At 41.5% G+C, this 20,891-nt stretch overlaps 1 protein-coding gene across 1 annotated transcript in view; it reads left to right on the forward strand.

The window, feature by feature from the left end:
* Positions 1-909: 909 nt before the first annotated feature.
* LDLRAD4 (low density lipoprotein receptor class A domain containing 4) overlaps positions 910-20,891 on the forward strand; it is a 436,148-nt gene continuing 416,166 nt past the window's right edge. Inside the window, exon 1 of the mRNA XM_038392209.2 lies at positions 910-1,109. The gene's annotated coding sequence lies outside the window, so the exon portion shown is untranslated. The remainder of the gene's footprint in view (positions 1,110-20,891) is intronic.

A 20,891-nucleotide genomic window follows, 5' to 3' on the forward strand; every position in this document is an offset into this window, starting at 1 on the left:
GGTATCTATGAAAATTGACATGCTTAACAAGCACAGGCACAAAGGACAGCAGCATTAGCTGCCCCTGGCAGGTCAAGCATGCGATGACCCCACTTTATGGAAGTAGTGCACAACGGAGCAGAGGCACAAATAAGGGTGAATCAACATTTGAGCCACTGTAGTGCTGGTCACTGCATTTGGGAGGTAAGGGGCCAAGCGGCTATCAGCAGAGCCGGGAAAAGGCGCGTGGGACCTTTGACAGCAGAGAGTTGCCTCGCTCGCCTTACAGTGCATATGCTAACACCCCTTGTTTCACGTTCTCTGTGTGTGCATATAAAATCTGCCCCCCCCCGCGTATTTTCCACCGCATGCATCCGATGAGGCGAGCGGTAGCCCACGAAAGCTCATGCTCTAGTAAATGTCAGGTTTCAGGGTAGCAGCCGTGTTAGTCTGTATTCGCAAAAAGAAAAGGAGGACTTGTGGCACCTTAGAGACTAACACATTTATTAGAGCATAAGCTTTCGTGAGCTACAGCTCACTTCATCGGATGCATCACGAAAGCTTATGCGCTAATAAATGTGTTAGTCTCTAAGGTGCCACAAGTCCTCCTTTTCTTTTTTCTAGTAAATGTGTTAGTCTCACAGGTGCCCCAAGGAGGCCTGTTCTTTTTTCACGCTTCCAGCCACAGAGGCCGGTTTGGACCCCCGGGGCAGGGCCAAGCCCTGCCCGGGCCTGAGGTGTGTGTGTGTGTGGGGGGGTCCCTCTAAATCCCCTCGCCCGGGATCGCAGCGCCCGGCCTGGAGGGTGGCCCCCGCCTGCGGCCCATCCCGCCCAGCAGATGTCAGTGTGGCCTGTGAATACCGGCGGCGGGGCTGGGCAGGAAGCTTCTCCCCCTCCCCCCCCAGCTTGCTTCCTTCCCCGTCTCTCTCCGGCTGCCTGTCACTGGGAGCCAGACAGGCAGCAGCCCGGGGAGGCGGGGGAAGGAGGCGAGCCGGGGAATGAGCTGGAGGCAGAGCCGGGCTGAGCGCAGGCAGAGCCGCCGCTGGAGACAGACCGCGGGAGGCGGCAGGCGCTGCCTGGGCTCTGCCTGAGAAACCCCCCGCGCCGGGGCGGCAGGGCTGGGAGAGACGGTGAGTGGCAGCGCCAGCCCGGGCATTTCTCCCCCCTTCGGCTCGGGGCTGGAGCCGGCGCTGCGGCTCCCGGAGATGCAGCGGGGAGGGGAGCCCCGGGGGGTTGCTGCAGCGGGCAGAAAGTGCCTGGGAAAGTGAGGGGAGGCCCCACGATTAAGGTCTGCGGCTCTTAAAGAGACCCAGCCCCAGGTTGTTCTGGAAAGGCGGCTTCCCTCTGAGCCGCGCGCGCGTGTCTGGGGGGGGGGCGCGTGCCTGGGGGGGGGGCGCCTGCGTCTCCGCCCGCCTGCAAACGCACCTGGGTGTGCGCCCGGGCGGGGGCTGCCGGTCATTTCCACTCGCTCCGCTCTGCCTTCCCGGGGTCGCGGGGAGCCAGCCGGCTGGGAGAGGAGGGGTGGCTGGGGCTGGGGCGCGGACGAGCAAAGGGGACGAAACGATTGCCCCGGGCGCCCCTTTGTTGTTCGTTGTGACCTCGTCGGCGGGGGCTTAGTTTGCGTGGGAAGGCATGACCGGCTGAAAGGCGAACGTGGCTTTTAAGTCGAAGGCGGCGCTGATGATATGATCGTGCTGGTTTTTTGTTTGTTTGTTTGTTTTTTTTTTGGGGGGGGGGGGTCCATCCTGGCAAACCTCTGACACCGTTGTCTGGAGGCTTTGGTCTACGCGTGTGGAATCGCCTTCTTTCCCTCCTCCCTCCATCGTTGAAGGGGAATCTGGGAATGTATCGTGCATCTGTTTGGCTTGCTTTGTGGGCTGAGTGGGTTGGTTTGGTTTGGGATGCTGCATGCGGATGCGGGGGGCTTATTGGGGTGCTTCAGCAGAGGTCACTATAAAGGTGGCTTCCCTGAAGCTTTTCAGAGGAGAGAACAGGCTGCAAAACTAGAGTTCTGTTACCCACTCTGCTCTCTGTCAGCTTGTTCCTTCAGGAGGGTACTTTAAAATAACCCTTCCATTTTGAATGAATATTCATCTATTGCTATGAAGAGTTAATTTTACCTAGCACAGTGAGGTAATATTAAATGGCAGGTCTGCTACATCAATCCTGTGCTGCCCTGAAGAAGAAAGATTATAACAGAGGTGTCTGTATTGTAAAGACTGTTCAGCAGACCCACGCAGACAACTTTTACAGGATGGAAGGGAGCAGATAAGCATTTGCTTGTATCTGTTGAACTCATGGAAAATAGACCCCTATTGACTGAAATCTGTCTGTTTGTTTTCTTTTCCGCCTATTAGCACAAGTCTAATGTAGCCTTATCTGTATCTCTGATCTACCTTGATGGCATTGAGTAGGGCAGTCTCCAACTTTTGTTCTGGTGACCCCTTTCACACAGCAAGCCTCTGAGTGCGATCCCCCTTATAAATTAAAAACATTTTTTTTATATTTAACACTAATACGAATGCTGGAGGCGAAGTGAGATTTGGGACTGGAGGCTGACAGCTCACGACCCCCCATGTAAAAACTGTATGACCCTTTGAGCGGTCACGACCCCCAGATTGAGAACCCCTGGAGTAGGAACATCAGAAGTTTATGGCATGAACTGGGAAGCTAATTTTGCTGTTTATATGTGAATGTATGTATAATATTCATATAATAATTGCTGAAAAATTTAAATGGATAAAATACATATTTTAGTTTATTTTTTTCTGAACCTCACGATGGAATAAACAGGAAACAGGCAAAACCAGAAAAGAACTTCCCTTTGTTCAGTGGTCTTAAACTGTACATCTATGATGAGTGGTCTAAATTGAGGATTTTTCTGTAATGTTCAAGGTTTAGCAAAATGTATTTTTTATGTGTAACTGGTGATGATTGTGCATGATAGTAAAATCAGGTGAGTAATTTTATATGGTACTGAAAGGGCATTTGGAATTATAAATGTATAATTTTAGAATGCCTAGAGTAATATTTTTTTCAATTAGGATGGAGTCATGTTTAATTAGAAAGGATCTGTTTTAAAAAGACTTAATTTTTTTTAAGTGCTTATGCAAGGAAAAGGTGCATCGCATAAAGGTGTAGAGAAAAATATATGCAGGATCTCATTTCTCAGGCTAGCCAACAGGTCAGAGGTATTTCAGCAATAAGAAAGCAGCGGGACATTTACTGGTAGTTATACAGCAATCTTAAAAAGAATAGACTTCAGGGAAAGTTGATGAACTAATATGATGGATAACTACAATAACATTTGCTGCTGGGAAATGTTTTTCTGCATTAGAGTTTTCAAACCCTAAGTGTCTTTAATTGGACAGAGTTTTGTTTTGCCCCCACTTGCTAGTTTATTTTCTAGGATAACATTCTAATGACTTTGCATTTCATAGCAGTCCAAAATTGGTTTAAATAAAATGATATTCGTTTTGATGCACTGCTAAGTGGAGCTCTCTAGTGATGGTGCAGGCTGCCACTAGCAAGCATGCAGACACTGTAGCTTCATCTTGTTAGAAATAAAAGGGACTCTTTTGCTGGAAAGACATTGAGGGGAGACAGTCTATTAACTGATGAATGTCCCTACTTCACTGCCAGCTGAAATAGTGACAAAATGTTCTCCACATCTATATCTGTTCTGGTGTTGCAGCACTGAGTATTGAGTTACTCTGAGTATGCCACAAAGTCAGTAGTAAGAGAATTTTAACTGCAGTGTGTCAAATATATATCTACACATGTGTATATACATAAAATACATCTTTATATATTCAGTACATTTGGCTATGTATTAAATTCTGCCACGTGAGTACGTGAAGATTGCTATTGCACGTACATAATGCATCTCAGTGTGTTCTCTTTCAGCAACCTGAGGTGCCCATACAAAGCTAATGATGATAAATGTAAGACACACAATGAGTTAACAATGTCAGATCAGTCCATTGGCTTGCATTAATTGAAACATTCCAGGCTCTGACACAATTTTTGATGGATGAAGTTGAGTCTATGTTTCAGTGTCTTGGACATATAAGAAAATTTGGGGAAACAAGAAGAAAATTGGATTCCAGGATAAGATACCACTGTCCAAGCTTTTTGGGAGGCTTAATGTTTATCTGTAAAAATATTACTGGAAAATCTTGAAATAACTCATCCCTTCATCATTTTGAGGGAGATAAACAGAGTTACCTGCAGTTCCTTGTAGGTAAGATCTTTCAGATGAGACCTTAAAAGCTGAGTTATTGTCTTTTCTGTGTGTAAATTAAAAGTGCCATGACATTCTTGTAAGAAGAGTTTTTTTTTGCCCCAGTTTGCTTGACCAGAATTTCATTCCTTCCTTTTCCTTAGCTGTTGTACAACATGCTCTGTTGTGTCTGTCTGGCTACTGCCCTTTACCCAAGAAGTGGCAGCACTCAAGTGGTGCTGCATATGAACAAGCCTTTGGTATCCCTTCAGGATGTAGAATGCTGTCTGAATGTAAATTACTATGAAAATCATCCTAGATTTTAAAAAACACTTCCTGTTCAGTGTAAACTTTAATAGATATGAACAATTTTAAAGAGTTACGCACATTTACATTCCATATATTAACATGAAATGCTATTGCATTTTATTTTTTGCCCGATGATTAGCCTTGGAAAAGTTTTATGCTAGCTAAAGTTGCTCTAATTTAGAACAACTTTATGCATATACGTATGAGCATGCCTGTCAATAACAGAAAGGGACTCTATACGCTTCTAGGAGATTTTAGTGCAGTCTTTTTGTAGGTTTGATGTGCATAACTGCTGAATTCTTCAATGGCGCCTTGCCAGCACCAGCTGCTTGTTAAAGGAACTTGTGCCAGTATATTGGTGCATCAGTTGTTGAGAATCCACTCCCTCAGTATAAACATTCATATACATTTTTCTATTACCCAGCTGGTGACTGTTTTTAAAAATAGCTGTCTTGCCTGGCACATTGAGACCTGGAAGCAGTCTGCTAAGGTAGTTACCCCTCTGGACACAATGGGAAATTCTGAGTTAATCTGGTTTGTAATTTTGTAGATCCTTGAGTAGCTGCTCACTATAGAGGGGAGATTACATCTTGGAGTTTTGCCATTCATTCAGCAAACTCTTGCCCAAACCAGAATTATACAGAGAACAAAGTAATTGATGGCCGGTATATAGCAATGTTTTCAATGCTATTGAGTAGAGGTACCAAGGGACTTGCCCTGCACCTTTAGTTTAGTAGTCCCATTGAAGCTAATGGGACTTTTCAGGTAAGTACCTCTGGCTAAGTAGGACTGCAGGATCTGGCTCAAAGCACAATGAAGCAGGAGAAATTAAAGTAAATGGAGATAAATGTATTTCATGGATTTACTTTTTCCCATGTGTTGTACACAAAAAACTGAATGCTCCAGTAAAGAGCAGTTAAAATTTCTTTGTTGTGCTACACATATGAAAGAAAAATATCAACACTTTATTTTAGTGTCTTATTTGCTGACTCCCAAGCCTACAGCCAATTGTATATGTATGTAGATTAAAGAAGATTATATGTTGAGTGCAAAATCATTAGTTTTTTGTGGCCTAAACATCTTTGTGTATAAAATAAATATATGCATTTAGTAAAATGCTTCACTAGTATAGGCACTGATTGGTGATACTATAGTGTATTTTGTTAGTTACTTTTCATGTCAATAACTTAGTTAGGCACAGGAAATATGCAGGCACCTGTAATATCTTTAATTACCGGAATAATATTGTGCAAGTTTCTTCTTCCTAATTAAGATAAGGAAATAAAAATTAATCTTTTTGTGTTATGATGGATCTCAATATTGTTCACATCTGGATTCCTTTTCTTTAAAATCCTATTAAAAATGGCACTTTGGCTTTTAAAATTGTATATGTGAGGCACTTTCCTTCCACTGAGCTTGTTTTTCAGATGGAGGGCTTGGAAATGACAAAGAATCTAAATGTAATTTCTCTCAAGATTGGCAACTGAGAGCTTTCCTGGATGAAATTAGTTTGCACTGCCAAATGGTTGACTTTTCTAGAATAAAAACTCTAAAGGGTAATGCGAAAAGTCCTCTGGTTAATATATTGGCATTCCCAGAACCCACTAAAACTCAGGCAGGTTGCCAGACACCACTTAATGAGGATGCAGAATGTCTGGCACAAATCCACATGAACAACAGCAAAGAAGTTTGGGGGTGGGAGTGTGTTTGTGGTGGGAGGAGGGGCGGGGAAAAGCTGTGTGCCCACACCCATTATTAATTTTTAATTACTGTATTTTGCAGTTAAGCTTAACAGAAATCCTCTCCACCAGATTCCGAAAGCTTTGTATGCACAAAAATGTGGCGGTGTAAAATTAAAATAACCCTGGTTTGTGGCAGAACTGTATAGGGATTATTTTGTGAGGGGTTTCTTATGTGTTCTTTTTTTTTTTTTTTTTTTGTCAGTGGGGAGGGCATAGAAGAAGAATGGGAGATGATAGCTATTTTATGAAGTTTTGTTGTTTGCTAAAACAGAAAAGCATTTAAGAAACTCCGTCTGTCAGACGGTTTGTGACAGTGCAAGTCAGTGCTTGCCAAGAACCAGGCAGACAGACTGTTAAAGTTACATGACGGGGATAAATAAATTACTGCTGTCTGAAAGACACACAGTCACTGCAAACCTGTGGTGTGCCCTTGCTTGCGATGGTTGTGTTTGATTACGTTTTGCCTCATGGCAAGTCTTCTGCTCTCTGATGAGAATTGTCTGACTTGGTTCAGAAATGCATATAATTTGGTTCTAACAGTTCAGTAAATATATCCATCCCATATCTTGTAGCTATTTTTTAGGATTCCGATTCCAAGTGGAACCTTCCTCACATGAGCTTCACTCTGCCTTACGTGAAGCAGCACCCATTTCTATTTGTAGGCTTGGTCTGTATAAAACTCAATTATGTCCTCTTTACATCTTGAGCTCCTGGCATTTTTGACATGATTATGTAATACAGATATACCTGTGAGTATTTAGGTGTTCATGTCCCAGAATGAACCAATAGAGGGAGGGGGAAATGCGTGGGGAGTACTGAGACAGTTGTGTGGAGCTTTTTGTTGGTGGTATAATGTACTTTGATCTCTGCCAATGTAGATTTCTAGTTGGCTATGTGACAGGTGCAGCAAGTACTCCTGGAGGAATTCTGTGCCAAAAAATTAAAAATTTGCACACAATATTTTAAAATTTTGCATATTTAATTTGTCTAAATTATGCAATATAATCACACCAATTTCAATTATTTGGGTAATTTATTTAAACTACAATACAGTGGATGGACAAAGGGAGTGGGGAGCACTGGAGAAAATCCCCAAACTCCCTTTGTCTAATAGTAATGTAGTTAGATTTGACCCTTTATTTCTAGTTATTCGTCAAGTAATATATGTAGCCATATGGTCATATTACATCATAGGCAACTGAAGAGCAAGTGAGGGATGGGGAATCAAACTCACAATTTATATTGGCTACTGACCATCTCCAGAAAGGTCAGTAATAAACAGTTCATGAAGTGCATTTTGATAAGAACATTTTTTTAGTCAAAAAAATTTAGACCAGTTCTCATCACTAAAGCATCATAAGCATTTGTCAGGCCATATTGTTATTTACAATAAGGCTCCTTTACACCATTCTGGCAATGTAAAGGAGCCTTAAATCTTTTACACCTGTTTTATACTCCTGGGGGAATTCACTAAGAACAATGGAAACAATTCACTAAGCAGGCAGACTGCTATATTCTGCCCTGCCGGAGGGGACAGAGCCTGCCCCACACCATCCTCCTCAGAAACACCCTGAAGCCTTGCCCCTCCACGCCAGACATGCTGTAATAGCAAGTGAGAGGGACAAAGTCTCGTTCACTTGCTCACATGCCCAGCCCCACCCCCCGGCAGTGATTGATGTCTCCCCATATGTGCAAGCTCGCCTAGCCCCACACCCCAGTGGTAATTTACATCTCCGCAGGCTACTCCAAGTTCCAAAACCAATGTGCCTGCACTGCCAGGAAGGGGTGCATGACCGCTTTTGCGGCTTCCCTTTGCTTCCCTTTAGAAGTAATTTTTCTGCAGGGAAGCAAAGAAATCTGCCGGGAACATGAATTCTGTACGTGCATAGTGGTAAACAAGAGTAAACAAGCTTCATGGTCTCATCTTAGTAGTGGTGGACATTGTGCCCAAATTTCCAGATCAACCATTCATTTAGGACCAGTTCCAAGTAAGAGGGCAATATATCATAGAAAAGGGACAGTAACAGAATGTTGCAGATGAGAATGAAGATGTATTGGGATAGTACTTGCAGTCCATTCATTATGGCTGACACCAGCTAGTGACGTATTTCTTTCATGTTAAACAGATTAATTTAATTTTAAATAAAAGAATTGAAAATATCACAGTATTTTATAACATAGCCCAAAGTCGACTTTTCAAAAACAGTAAAGATGAAACCTTGAACTTGCTATTGTGTATGTAAAATATCAGGTGCAGGCATTACATCTTATACTTTTCCCATCTCCTGCATAATTTTCTGACATTAATATTTCATTTTGACTGTAACGCTTTCTAGTCTGTATGTTTCTCTAAGGTTGTCTGTTTTTTAGTAAGGTTTGGTGTGGTCTGAACATTTGTGTCTGGCTGAAGATCCTTGCGGCTGAATAGTTCTATCACAATTCCTGGACTATGAACATGAAATCTGTTTGGTTATGACCTTGGAGCAGAATACGAAGTTTTTATGAAGCGTTAGAATAAATGTGAACTTATAAATACAGTAAATGCCCTAAACTTTCCCAGGAGGAGAACAAAATGTCCTCCTTATGAGGAATTATATGTTTGTTCATACTCCTAAAGTTAGCGATGTTTCACTGTTCTAGTGACTGTCTGAGCATCACATTGTTATATTCTGATATAAGGTTACTGTACCTTGTTTTTCATCTTCATTTGGTGTCCATCATTGTGATATTCATTGTAACCACTTTTTAATTTTAAAAATAGAATTCCCACCTGCTGGGTTCCAAAGGATGTTAGAATGAAAGTGTGTGTGTGGGGTGGAGGGGTATTAAGTAACCTCTTTTTATTGCGTAGCTGTGTTGACATGGTTACAGTTTTGGTTTCTCATACCTAAAAAGTATTTGCATTCTTCTGTTTCTTGAAGGGACACTCTATGACTGAGACACAGGAAAGATATTGCAGACCAATCTATTCAACTCCTCTACCAGTAAGACTGGAATGAAGCTGTTCTAGTATATGCATTAATTAAAGAATGAGCCATTTTGACTTATGACATGTAAACTCCTGTAAAAGTTGCCTGTCTTTTTTCTGACACCTAGAGCAAGGATTAGTATGAAAGTATGCATTTGTTCGCCCTCACCAGTAGGGTTAGAGTACCCAGAAGTCACCTACTGCAGGACAGGCCCAACAAAGAAAATAACAGAATGCCACTAGCCATCACCTTCAGCCCCCAACTAAAGCCTCTCCAACATATCATCAAGGATCTACAACCTATCCTGAAGGACGACCCATCACTCTCACAGACCTTGGGAGACAGGCCAGTCCTTGCTGAACCTGAAGCAAATACTCACCAGCAACCACACACCACACAACAGAACCACTAACCCAGGAACCTATCCTTGCAACACAGTCCGTTGCCAACTCTGTCCACATATCTATTCAGGGGACACCATCATAGGGCCTAATCACATCAGCCACACTATCAGAGGCTCGTTCACCGGCACATCTACCAATGTGATATATGCCATCATGTGCCAGCAATGCCCCTCTGCCATGTACATTGGTCAAACTGGACAGTCTCTATGTAAAAGAATAAATGGACACAAATCAGATGTCAAGAATTATAACATTCAAAAACCAGTCGGAGAACACTTCAATCTCTCTGGTCACTCGATTACAGACCTAAGAGTGGCTATTCTTCAACAAAAAAAACTTCAAAAACAGACTCCAATGAGAGACTTCTGAATTGGAATTAATTTGCAAACTGGATACAATTAACTTAGGCTTGAATAGAGACTGGGAGTGGATGGGTCATTATACAAAGTAAAACTATTTCCCCATGTTATTTCCTCCTCTCCCCCTCGCCCCTCACTGTTCCTCAGATGTTCTTGTCAACTGCTGGAAATGGCCCACCTTGATTATCACTACAAAAGGTTTTCTTCCTTTCCCTCCCCTTGCTGGTAATAGCTCATCTTAAGTGATCACTCTCCTTACAGTATATATGATAACACCCATTGTTTCATGTTCTCTGTGTATATAAATCATCTCCCCACTGTATTTTTCCACTGAATACATCCGATGAAATGAGCTGTAACTCACGAAAGCTTATGCTCAAATAAATTTGTTAGTCTCTAAGGTGCCACAAGTACTCCTTTTCAGACGGGTTAGGTAAAGCTATTCTATGGGGTTTCCTGAATGTAGATGTTTTTGTTTAAAAGAGAGGACATGTTCAAATCTAAATGCTACTGTTACAGCTAGCACTTACTGCTCTCATTTAACCACAAGCTATTTTGTTCAATATGTTCACTTCCATAGTGGGGAAGAAGAATTCCTTCCACTGCAGAAAGTATTCTTCAGTGAAATTTGATGTCCCGAGCTATGCGGACTAGCAGATTGTAATGGTCCCTTTTGCTCTTAAAGTATCTTAAATCAATGAAACCTTTGTTGGCATTTTCAGCAGAGGCAGTAGTCTGTCAAGAGTGACTTCACGGCCTCATCTCTTTTAGCTTAGAATTGAAGAATGTTTTGGGTAGTGGGTGGTGTTGCTTGTGCTGTACCTGATTTGATTTCCAGAGTTGTCAAGCTGACACCTGTCATGAGAATTGAAATTCACAAATACTTTTTAAAAAACAAAGTTTTGTTTTGTTTTAGTTTTTTGTGCTGCTCTTCCACACACCATCCTAACAGATGCCTGACCTCCCAGGATTTGACTAGTGTTAAGCACAATGAAATTGAATATTTGCAGAACTTAGGTGGAGGAGACATGCAGTTCTTTGCCACTCCAAACAAGCGACTATGAACATTTGTAGGAAGCTAATCCCAAATGTTTCTGGTCTGCCTCAGTGAGGAACAATTGCTGATGCACAGGTGTTCATATGAGAGCTTTTTTTCTTCAAAAGTTGCATAGGAGAAAATGTAATAGAGAAAAGAAAGAGTCTTTACCATCTGCTCTGCCCGCGGTGTCCAATGCATAATGTTGTGTGAATGTATGTGTGTAAGTGAGAGAGAGAGATGTGTTGGGTTTTACCCTCAGTCCAATACCCAGCCAGCTGTAGAGTCTAGTAAGGTGGGGCCTGTGCCTCCTCTCTTTCCCACAGGCTCTGTGTTAACTTCTGACAAGACCTACAGGCAGAAGATAAAGCCCTTGCCAGTTCCCATACTACTCCCCGCAAGGTGCATCTCAGGTGAGTTTGTATGTTCCTGTCAGGCTCTCATGGCTTCCAATTAGTGCTTTTTCTTTCCCATTGTTTTTTTCAATCCAGAGTTAACCTAAACAAGACATTCAGTGAGTCAAAGCCTCCACCACCCTAGGGTCCCTTTCCACCCCTTCACTTACCCCTCACCCTGTCAGCCTAACTACAGTAAACCAGGCATACATCCCTGTGGGATTCTGAGGAGGAAGGGAAAATGTCATAGTCTTCTTTGGTGTCCGACTCTGAGCTTGTCTCTCTGAGGAGTTTTTTTGAATGCAAAGACCAGGGCATAAGCCACTTAGAGTAGTAGTCCAGGCTCTACACTTGTCTGAGGATTCTGTACCACCTACTGCCTTCAATGACCTTCCCAAAAAGAAAAGAGATTCCTGTACTGTTTCCTATTAGAGAAAAGGATTGATGTTTTGGGCAAAATGCATATAAGCTCTGTAAGGAGGAAAAATAACTGGGTCTCCTTGCCAAAAACCATCCCTATACTTCAGGGTGCTCTAAGATATGTTGTGTTCCCTTACATGAGCATCTTCTTCTCTATGTAACCATCTGACAAGAAGATAGCTTCTGTCTTAACAAAATACATAATCTAAGGGTTTGGGAGCAGCTTTAATTTCAGTTTTTGTTACAAGAGGTCTTATTATCTCATTTAAGGATGTTGAGAAGGTGCTAGCCTTCCTTTAGAGGAGGAGAAAGATTGGATCATTGTCACTTTAGCTACTGCCTTTCTAGCTGACACCTCTTTATATTTGCTAAACCCATGGGCAGTGGAGCAGTAGCTGATGAACCTCCTTGGTCACTCAGTTTAGGAACAACCTAAATCTCTACTCTGAGTAAGTATACTTTTTGGGGTAGCCTATGTAAAATAGTTTTAAAGCAGGGAAATTTTTTTAAGTCTAGATAAGTTCAGATATTTCCAAGATTGGCCAGTCCATTTCTGCTTAAAAATTGAAAAACTTCTTTAGAAGATCCTACCAGCCTCATAGATCTTCCCAGTTTGTGACTTGGTGAGCTACAGTATATATTGAAGGGACAAGAGACGATGCTTGGGAGGTCCCCATTCCAGTATTTCCAGTTTCTGACTTCCTGCATTTGCTACACTCCGACTCCCCTAAACTTGTTCCGGTGTCAGTGGATGGGTAGTTTTACTATTTTCTCAGAGTGGGGGAAAAAACCTATCCAATAAATGGGTTCTTGCTGTTTTTTTCAGAGAGTTACTACATCAAATTTACCTCAATTTTCCTCATTTCAATAAATGTGTTCCTGAACCCTGCCAAAAGACATGCTTATAAGCAAGTATGTCCCATTCCTCCTAGATATTTGTGCTAGTCTTCCTGTCCCTTCTGAGAAGTTAGATGAAGACATTTACTTTATAGTGCTGAAGGATATAGAAGCTTCAGAAGTCTTGCATTTGAAATGGGTAAACTGCTTTTTTAGAAATACAAGAAATTCCAGATAGAATCTCTTTGTTCTCAGTAGTAGCTGTACAACAGAAAACTTTTAGCATCTACAGATCTGAAAGGTGCCTCGCTTTCATAATACTTATTTCAGCATCTTATCATAAATATTTAAGATTCAGGATCACCCAGTCCTTTCAGTTTTCACCAAGGTCTTCTAGCACAACTCCATGAATGTTCTCCTAGAATCTGATTATAGTAGCAGCCACCTCTAATAGGGAGGCTTTCTGGTTCTGTCATATTTATGCAATTGCTAAAAGTGAAATTTATTTCATAGACCCATATTGTGATTCAAAAAAATGTGCTCCCTTCTTTCATCGTAGGGGTTTATAATAAGACATCAAGAAAGAACTAATCCACCTGAGAGCTTGCGTCAGTGCTTGGGAGAGCCATATGTGACTGCTTCAGACAAGGCTTCAGAAAATGGTTCCACTAGCAACCAAGGTGCCCTCACAGACCCATCCATCTGCCAGACAGTCCTGCAACTCATTGGCTTAATGACTTCTTTCTTTGATTTGATGTCTCTTCACAGCAGAGTTCCACTTTCCTCCCTGTAAATGGTCTCACAAATTTCACGCTTTGGAGAAGAAACTCTCCATTCTGGAGAACGTCAGGAAGTCTGTTCTCTGGTCAACCCAACCTGCTCATCTTCTCCAGGGAGCTGGGCTCCCCAGTCCTGATGAAACTACTGTAAATGATATTCTAATCTTCTTGGACAGGGAGCTTGTGCAAACCAGGCATCTGGGTAGAGAAAGGCTCAATAGATTGCACGTGAAACAGGTCTGACCTCACAAGCAGGTAGAATTCAGTCAAGCTGCTACTACTTAAAGTTTTATTTTAGCACACAGAGCTGTATGAGGATTTGCTGCAACAGCAGTTGGAAATCTAATTTGCATAATGGTGTATAAACTAGATGCTTGCAAATTTCACCTTATTGCTTAATGGAAATGCTTGTCAGACTATTGAGGTGTCCATGGCCTGGTGTGTGTGTGTGTGTGTGTGTGTGTGTGTGTGTGTGTGTGTGTATATATATATATATATATATATATATATATATAAAAAGTATAGATATTTGTATTCTTAGATGACCCTGTAGAATTAAGAGCTACAGGAATTATGTGCTCTTGGGAGATAAATCCTGTAAACTTCAGATGGTGCTTGTACTTTTTTTTTTGGTGAAATTGTGCCCATTGGGACCAGCTGTCACAGGATCAATCAATCCTTTTTTCCAGCCTCTCTCTTTTTGTTTATTTTTAGTCTAAAGGGGCTAAGTCTCTGTTGCAAAGTCTAGACTGATCTCTGATTTCTAATCCTTCCACCAGCCAAACAGTCGAGCTGAGAAGAGAAAAAAACTGTTCTCAGTAGCAGTACAGCTTGATTCTTTATTGTGATGATCAATATGTACAGGCTGTGCTGCCTCAACAAGTCTACTGGAAACATAGAAACCTGGAGGATAAAACATTTATTTTATTAATGGTAATTATATGAGTAAATCTGTTCCTGTACTTTGAGCAGAAGTAATTCTGTCTTTAATACTTAAAAAAAAAAATTTTACAGCAGAAGAATAGTAACATAAATCTGAATGAAGATACAGCAGTGAGTCAGTCCTGGAAAAGAATCTATGTGCAAGGACTCTTAATCCGGTGTAGTTTCATTGATTTCAGTGGGGTTCTGTGTGGGTGTAAGAGCCCTCCCTGCTTGCATCAGTTTGCAGAATTCAGGGTTTAGGACAGTAACCTGCAGGGGGTGAGAGATGATAAGCACAGAAAGTGAGTTTAGCTTTTCCCTGTGGGCTAGAGATAGTTTTAGGGCGATATTTTTAGGTAGAGGAAATGCGGGTTATGTGCAGTGGTGAAAGCAGATTGCAGTAGGAGGGGGAACTCTCGTAGCATCAAGCAAGGAAGAGGGGAGCTCTACTTAACAAAGCTAAAGAAGAGGAGGGGCAGTTGTTCTCCCCTCTCTCTTAGTTTAAAGTCTGATTCTATGAAGGGGTAAGGGTGCTAGGGTCTTTTGACCCTAATGTTTGGCTGTCACAGTCTTCATTTCAAGACTTGAACATGGTTTTTTCCCCCTACTTTCTGAAAAGCTTCTATGTAGGTAGTAGCTTTGTCAAGCTGAAAAACCCCTAGCACTGTAGAGAGGGGATAGGATGAAACATAGAATGGGTGCAGAGGGGAGTGACAAAAAGCCAGTTTACTAAAGATTCAGAAGATGAGTGCTGAAAAAGAGAGGTTTATGGCAACTCCTGTGATAGGTAGGAGGAAAGATTATCTACACTAGAGTGGCTGGAAGCTACTATGGGTGTGCAGTGAAGTTGGGACACTGTGTTTGCAGCAATCCCTGCTATTTATTTCCTTAAGGTGTGGAACTTATTCCTTAAGGCCCTTTCCTTTTAAAGGGCATCTATATGATTCTATATTCTCTTGCTTTGTACTTCCTGTGAAGTTTTCCGGCTGGAGGAATTCTTCAATGATGTGCTAAATATATATAGTTATATTTTTTCTTATATATATTTTCTTCATTGCTTTTAGCATAATAATACTATCTGGTGCCAAAGAACCACTGCCAATCCTCCTCCTCCATATTGTATAGCGGCATGGAGTATCTTGTTTTGCTCACCAGTATGCAACTTTGTGTAGCCGTACGTGGTCACCACTGATGAGTTAAGATACCTTCACCTACAACTAGAGCTAAGGGGGAACTGGATTTTTCACTTCATGGGAAAATCCACATTTTTGAATTTTTTCCATTCCAAAATGGAACAAAACTTATTTTTTTTTTAAAATTCCCCACAAAATTAAATTTTTAAACTAGTTTCATTTGGGGTTGATCTGATTTGACTCTTGTTTTCCATTTTATATTATAATTTGTAATATAAAAAAGGTTGAAATAAAAAACAATTTTGAAACAAAAAATCAAAATGTTCCAATGTCAGAAATTTTTACCTTATCAAAACAAGCTTTTTCAGTTGTGTTGAAATGGACAAGGTTCCATGAAACTTTTGACAAAATCCACTTTTGATAAATCTGCATTTTCCAGGGAAAAAAGTTCTAATGGAAAATTTCCATCCAGCTCTACCTAGAACTCTGTGTTTTGTGGGCTTGTCTCAGCCTCTTTTATTTTAACTTTGTTTTAAGATCTTTCACTTTCTTGCAGTCTTCCCTTCTAGCTCAATGCAAGTTTACTTCAGTTATATATGGTCTTCTCCATGGGGGTCAGTCACTAAGCCCCTTTATTTCTGATTAATTTCTTGACAAATTGCTTCCTTTTCACAGTTGTTTTACCACACAAGAGCTTCTGTGGTCCTGCTACTCTGTCTCCCTGATGAAATTCTCTGCTGTTGAATATGGTTACTCTGCCTTGGTTATCAGTTGTTTTAACCTCCTGGTTACTACTTTCAATTGCAGGTATATTTGACTGTCCACACATCGTATATTAGTTTACCTGCTGCAACAGACTCTCCTGTTTCATTTATCTGCTACTAATTCTACATGGTTTGTTGTTTCCATAGTCTGGAGAAGACCTGGGTGAAACATAATCAATCTATTTGAATTTGTTCTCTTGTTTGTAAGGTGGGCTTAATTACAAGCTAAAACTACATTTAGTTTCTTAAGAGCATAGGACTGGACAATCAAATCATTGATCCATTTATCCAGGTACCCTAACAGTGGCCATTATCTGATGGTTCACATGTGAACTTCCTACCATATGATGCTCCTGTCCATTCACTCAAAGGTGCTGATTTAGGAGGGAAGATTACCTTCCTGAATCTCTTCTCCTTCCCCTTGCCATTTAGCATGTGATTTAATAATCCTTATCATTATTGAAGTTGATGTCAGCTAAACAAAATCTGTGACACACAGGATATGCAGACAGTGCTCTTATCTGGAGTGAATGATATATGCAGTTAAATCCTGGGGCACTAGTTGAAATTTTAGGTCACTCTCTTTGATTTATGTTCTAAGGAGAGAAAAAAGAGGTAATGCTATTTGCTAACATGGGAGAGTCATCAACCTTGCTGCTTAGTGTCTTTTTTGTTTGGTATTGTTTTGTATTACAATCTTCATGCAATTTATGTGTAGTTTTTTTTTTAAAAAGTCATTGTCTTCTGCTTTGAAAGACAAAAATTCTTATATGAAAGTGTATACGCTTGTTTTGTGTATGCAATGGACTTGAATGGTTCTGTCAGAGCCGACTGGATTACTGTGTTACTGTACATTTGTGCTGCATTAACTGTGCTAAATGTTTAACAGGCAATATATTTAGGGCCTGTACTATGTTTGACATTAATAGTGAAACAGCCAATAGTGAATTACTGCACTAGGGTTCTGAACAACTGAAAAAGGGAGAATATAATATAAAGTGCACATAAAGTGTAACTATTGGCAGCATGAGTTGGCCGGAAAATCAGCTCACCTTTTTATGTCTGTTTAGCAGTCTACTGGCTGACACAGCATCATTTTTGTTTGAAGGTTTTTATAACAAGTAAATGACGTGCCACAGGGCACAGTTGTTTTCTGAACATCAGTTTTAGAGTTGGAACCGTAGGCTGCTGGATAAACAAGTAATGTTCTAATTAGGTATGTCTGTTTTCAGCAAAATGATGTCAGAATGTAAAACCATCAGATTAATTAGGGCTGGATTAAAGCAGCATAAGTGTGTCATTGTACAATTTCCTCCACAATAATGGTTTATATGCTTGGTGCTATGACTGTGTTCTCTTTCTAGTGGATTCTAATATCTAAACTGTATCAGTAAATGTATTCACCTAAATTTGGGTTATTGCAGACTATGTACTATATGTACTTTATGATTTTTAAATCAGATTTTGTACTTTTTTGATCATCTAAGCACTACACCCAGATGGACAGACATTCTTTCCTTAACCTGTGTATTATATAATTTTAATATTAGCTTTAATAAAATTTTAATACCTGTTCTTATCAAAAGGTGTATCAAAGTTATCCAGGAGAAAATTGGTATATATTGTAAAATGTAGTTTGTTAAATAAAAACAATTAAATTCCCCAGGAAATGTTTCTATACATCTGTTTTCTCTTAAACATTTAGAGAGAGGCATAACCACGTATATTGGTAATTTTGGGTATCATTGTTTTTTGTCATTTTGAGTTTAAAGATGTTGTAGAAGGTAATAACAAATAGAAAACAAAATGAGTTTCTAACTTTCTTGGGGACATGTTTCAAAAGTTCATGAATGTTTGGAATGTGATGTGAGCTAATTGCAAAAATAAATATGAAATCTGAAAGATTCTGCAGTCAGTTTTGTATAACTATTGAGATTTTGCAAGTGTCGGTATGCTCTAAATTGTAGCTGTATATTCAAACATCTTTTCTTCTCACTCCCCACCCTTGCTTCTCAAACATTCAATAGGGAACAGTGATTCTGTTTGGGGACTCCTCTTTACTGCTGTTGTCAACTTTTCCCTATTCTTTACTACTCCAGCTTCCATTCCTCAGTTCCATCTTTCAAATAAAATTTTTGCACAAACATTAAGGGCGAAGTCATGAGTCTGCTCACACAATCACACAAGTGGTGAAGGGGCATGATGAGACCATTACTTATGTGACATGGTGGACTAGGCCCTGTGGACCCCTGCTGGAGGCCTTGCAGCCCTGCCACATCCCAGAAAAGGGCAGTGGTGAGGATCCGCCAATCTGCCTAGAGAGGCTGTCTGGGGCTCAGCTAATCAGGAAAGAGGCTGCAAGGAGCAGCCAATCAGGGCATAACAAGCCCATAAAGGAACTGTAGGGAGAGAGAGAGAGAGAGAGAGAGTTCAGTCTGCTGGCAGGGCCTGGGGAAGTCTGAGAATAGCTCCTGGCTGGCTACTAGGACTAAGCAGGAAGTTACTTGCAGGGAGTGGGGGCGTGAGGAAGGAGCTTCTGGCTGGCTGCTGGGACTCAACTAAGATGGGCTAAGGAGAAGTGGCCCAGAGAAATGAAGAGCAGCAATTAGTAAAGGGACATAGCATGAGGGTGCTATAGAATCATAGGATTGGAAGGGACCTCGAGAGGTCATCTAGTCCAGTCCCCTGCACTCATGGCAGGACTATCTAGACCATCTCTGATGTGCTTGTCTAACCTCCTCTTAAAAAATCTCCAGAGATGAAGATTCCACAACCTCCCTAGGTAATGTATTCCAGTGCTTAACCACCCTGACAGTTAGGAAGTTTTTCCTAATGTCCAACCTAAACCACCATTGTTGCTATTTAAGCCCATTGCTTCTTGTCCTATCCTCAGAGGTCAAGGAGAACAATTTTTCTTTCTCATCCTTGTAACAACCTTTTATATACTTGAAAACTGTTATCATGTCCCCTCTCAGTCTTCTCTTCTCCAGACTAAACAATCTTCAATCTTCCCTCATAGGTCATGTTTTCTAGCTCTTTAGTCATTTTTGTTGCTCTTCTCTGGACTTTCTCCAATTTGTTCACATCTTTCGTGAAATGTGGTGCCCAGAACTGAACACAATACTCCAGTTGAGGCCTAATCCGCGTGGAGCAGAGCAGAAGTATTGCTTGTCGTATCTTGCTTACAACAACACTCCTGCTAATACGTCCCAGAATGACGTTTGCTTCTTTTGCAATAGTGTTACACTGTTGAATCATATTTAGCTGGTGATCCACTATGACCCCCATATTCCTTTCCGTAGTACTCCTTCCTAGGCAGTTATTTCCCATTTTGTATGTGTGCAACTGATTGTTTCTTCCTAAATGGAGCGCTTTGCATTTGTCCTTATTGAATTTCATCCTGTTTACTTCAGACCATTTCTCCAATGTTTCCAGATTATTTTGAATTTTAATCCTATCCCAAAGCACTTGCAACCCATCCAAGCTTGGTATTTTCCACAAACTTTATAAGTGTATTTTCTATGCCATTATCTAAATCATTGATTAAAATGTTGAACAGAAACGGACCCACAACTGATCCCTGAGGGACCCTACTTGATACGCCCTTCCAGCTGGACTGTGAACCACTGATAACTACTCTCTGGGAATGATTTTCCATCCAGTTTTGCACCCATCTTATAGTAGCTCCATCTAGGTCAGAGGCGGGCAAACTTTTTGGGCTGAGGGCCATATCGGGTTTCCTGCGGGTCGTAGTTTGCCCACTTCTGATCTAGGTTGTATTTTTCTAGTTTGTTTATGAGAAGGTCATGCAAGACCGTTTCAAAAGCCGTACTAAAGTCAAGATATATCACATCTACCGCTTTCCCCCATCCACCGCTTCCCCCCATCAAAGAAAGCTGTTAGGTTGGTTTGATATGCTTTGATCTTGATGAATCCTTGCTCACTGTTACTTATCACTAGAGCTCCCTGTTTGTCACAAAGGTTGTGGAAGTCATGGATTCTGTGACTTTCTGCGACCTGTGTGACTTCTGCAGTAGCCAGTGTGGCTGACCCCAGGGCCACCCAAGCAGTTTGCTCCAGGGCCAGCTGCTCAGGTAGCCGCTGGGACAGCCACACCAGCCACTACTGGAGCGGCCCTGGGAACAGGCACACTAGCCGCTGTTCCAGTGGCCCCTGGGCAGCGGTTCCTGCCCAGCCAGCCAGAGCAGCCACTGTTAGCATCCCCTGGGCAGTGGTCCCCGGCCAGCCAGCTGGAGCAGATGTGGTCCGCTGGCCTGGGAAGCTGGTGCCGCTGGCCTCTGGTGTCCCCTCCCAGCAGCACCTCCCTAGATGCCCTTCCCGCAGTGGTCCCAGTGCCCCGCCCCCCCTCCAGATTTAATCACAGGTATTTTTAACATGTCACGGGCCATGAATTTTTTTGTATTGCTCGTGACCTGTCCATGCTTTTACTAAATATACCTGTGACTAAATCGTAGCCTTGCTTATCACCTTATTATCTCCTAGGTGGTTGCAAATTGCTTGCTTAATTATTCGCGCCATTATCTTTCCAGGTACTGAAGTTAATCTGACTAGTCTGTAATTCTCTGGGTTGTCCTTATTTCCCTATTTTTATAAACTGG

This window comes from Dermochelys coriacea, chromosome 2 (assembly GCF_009764565.3).
Source record: "Dermochelys coriacea isolate rDerCor1 chromosome 2, rDerCor1.pri.v4, whole genome shotgun sequence".
Classification (NCBI taxonomy): domain Eukaryota; kingdom Metazoa; phylum Chordata; order Testudines; family Dermochelyidae; genus Dermochelys; species Dermochelys coriacea.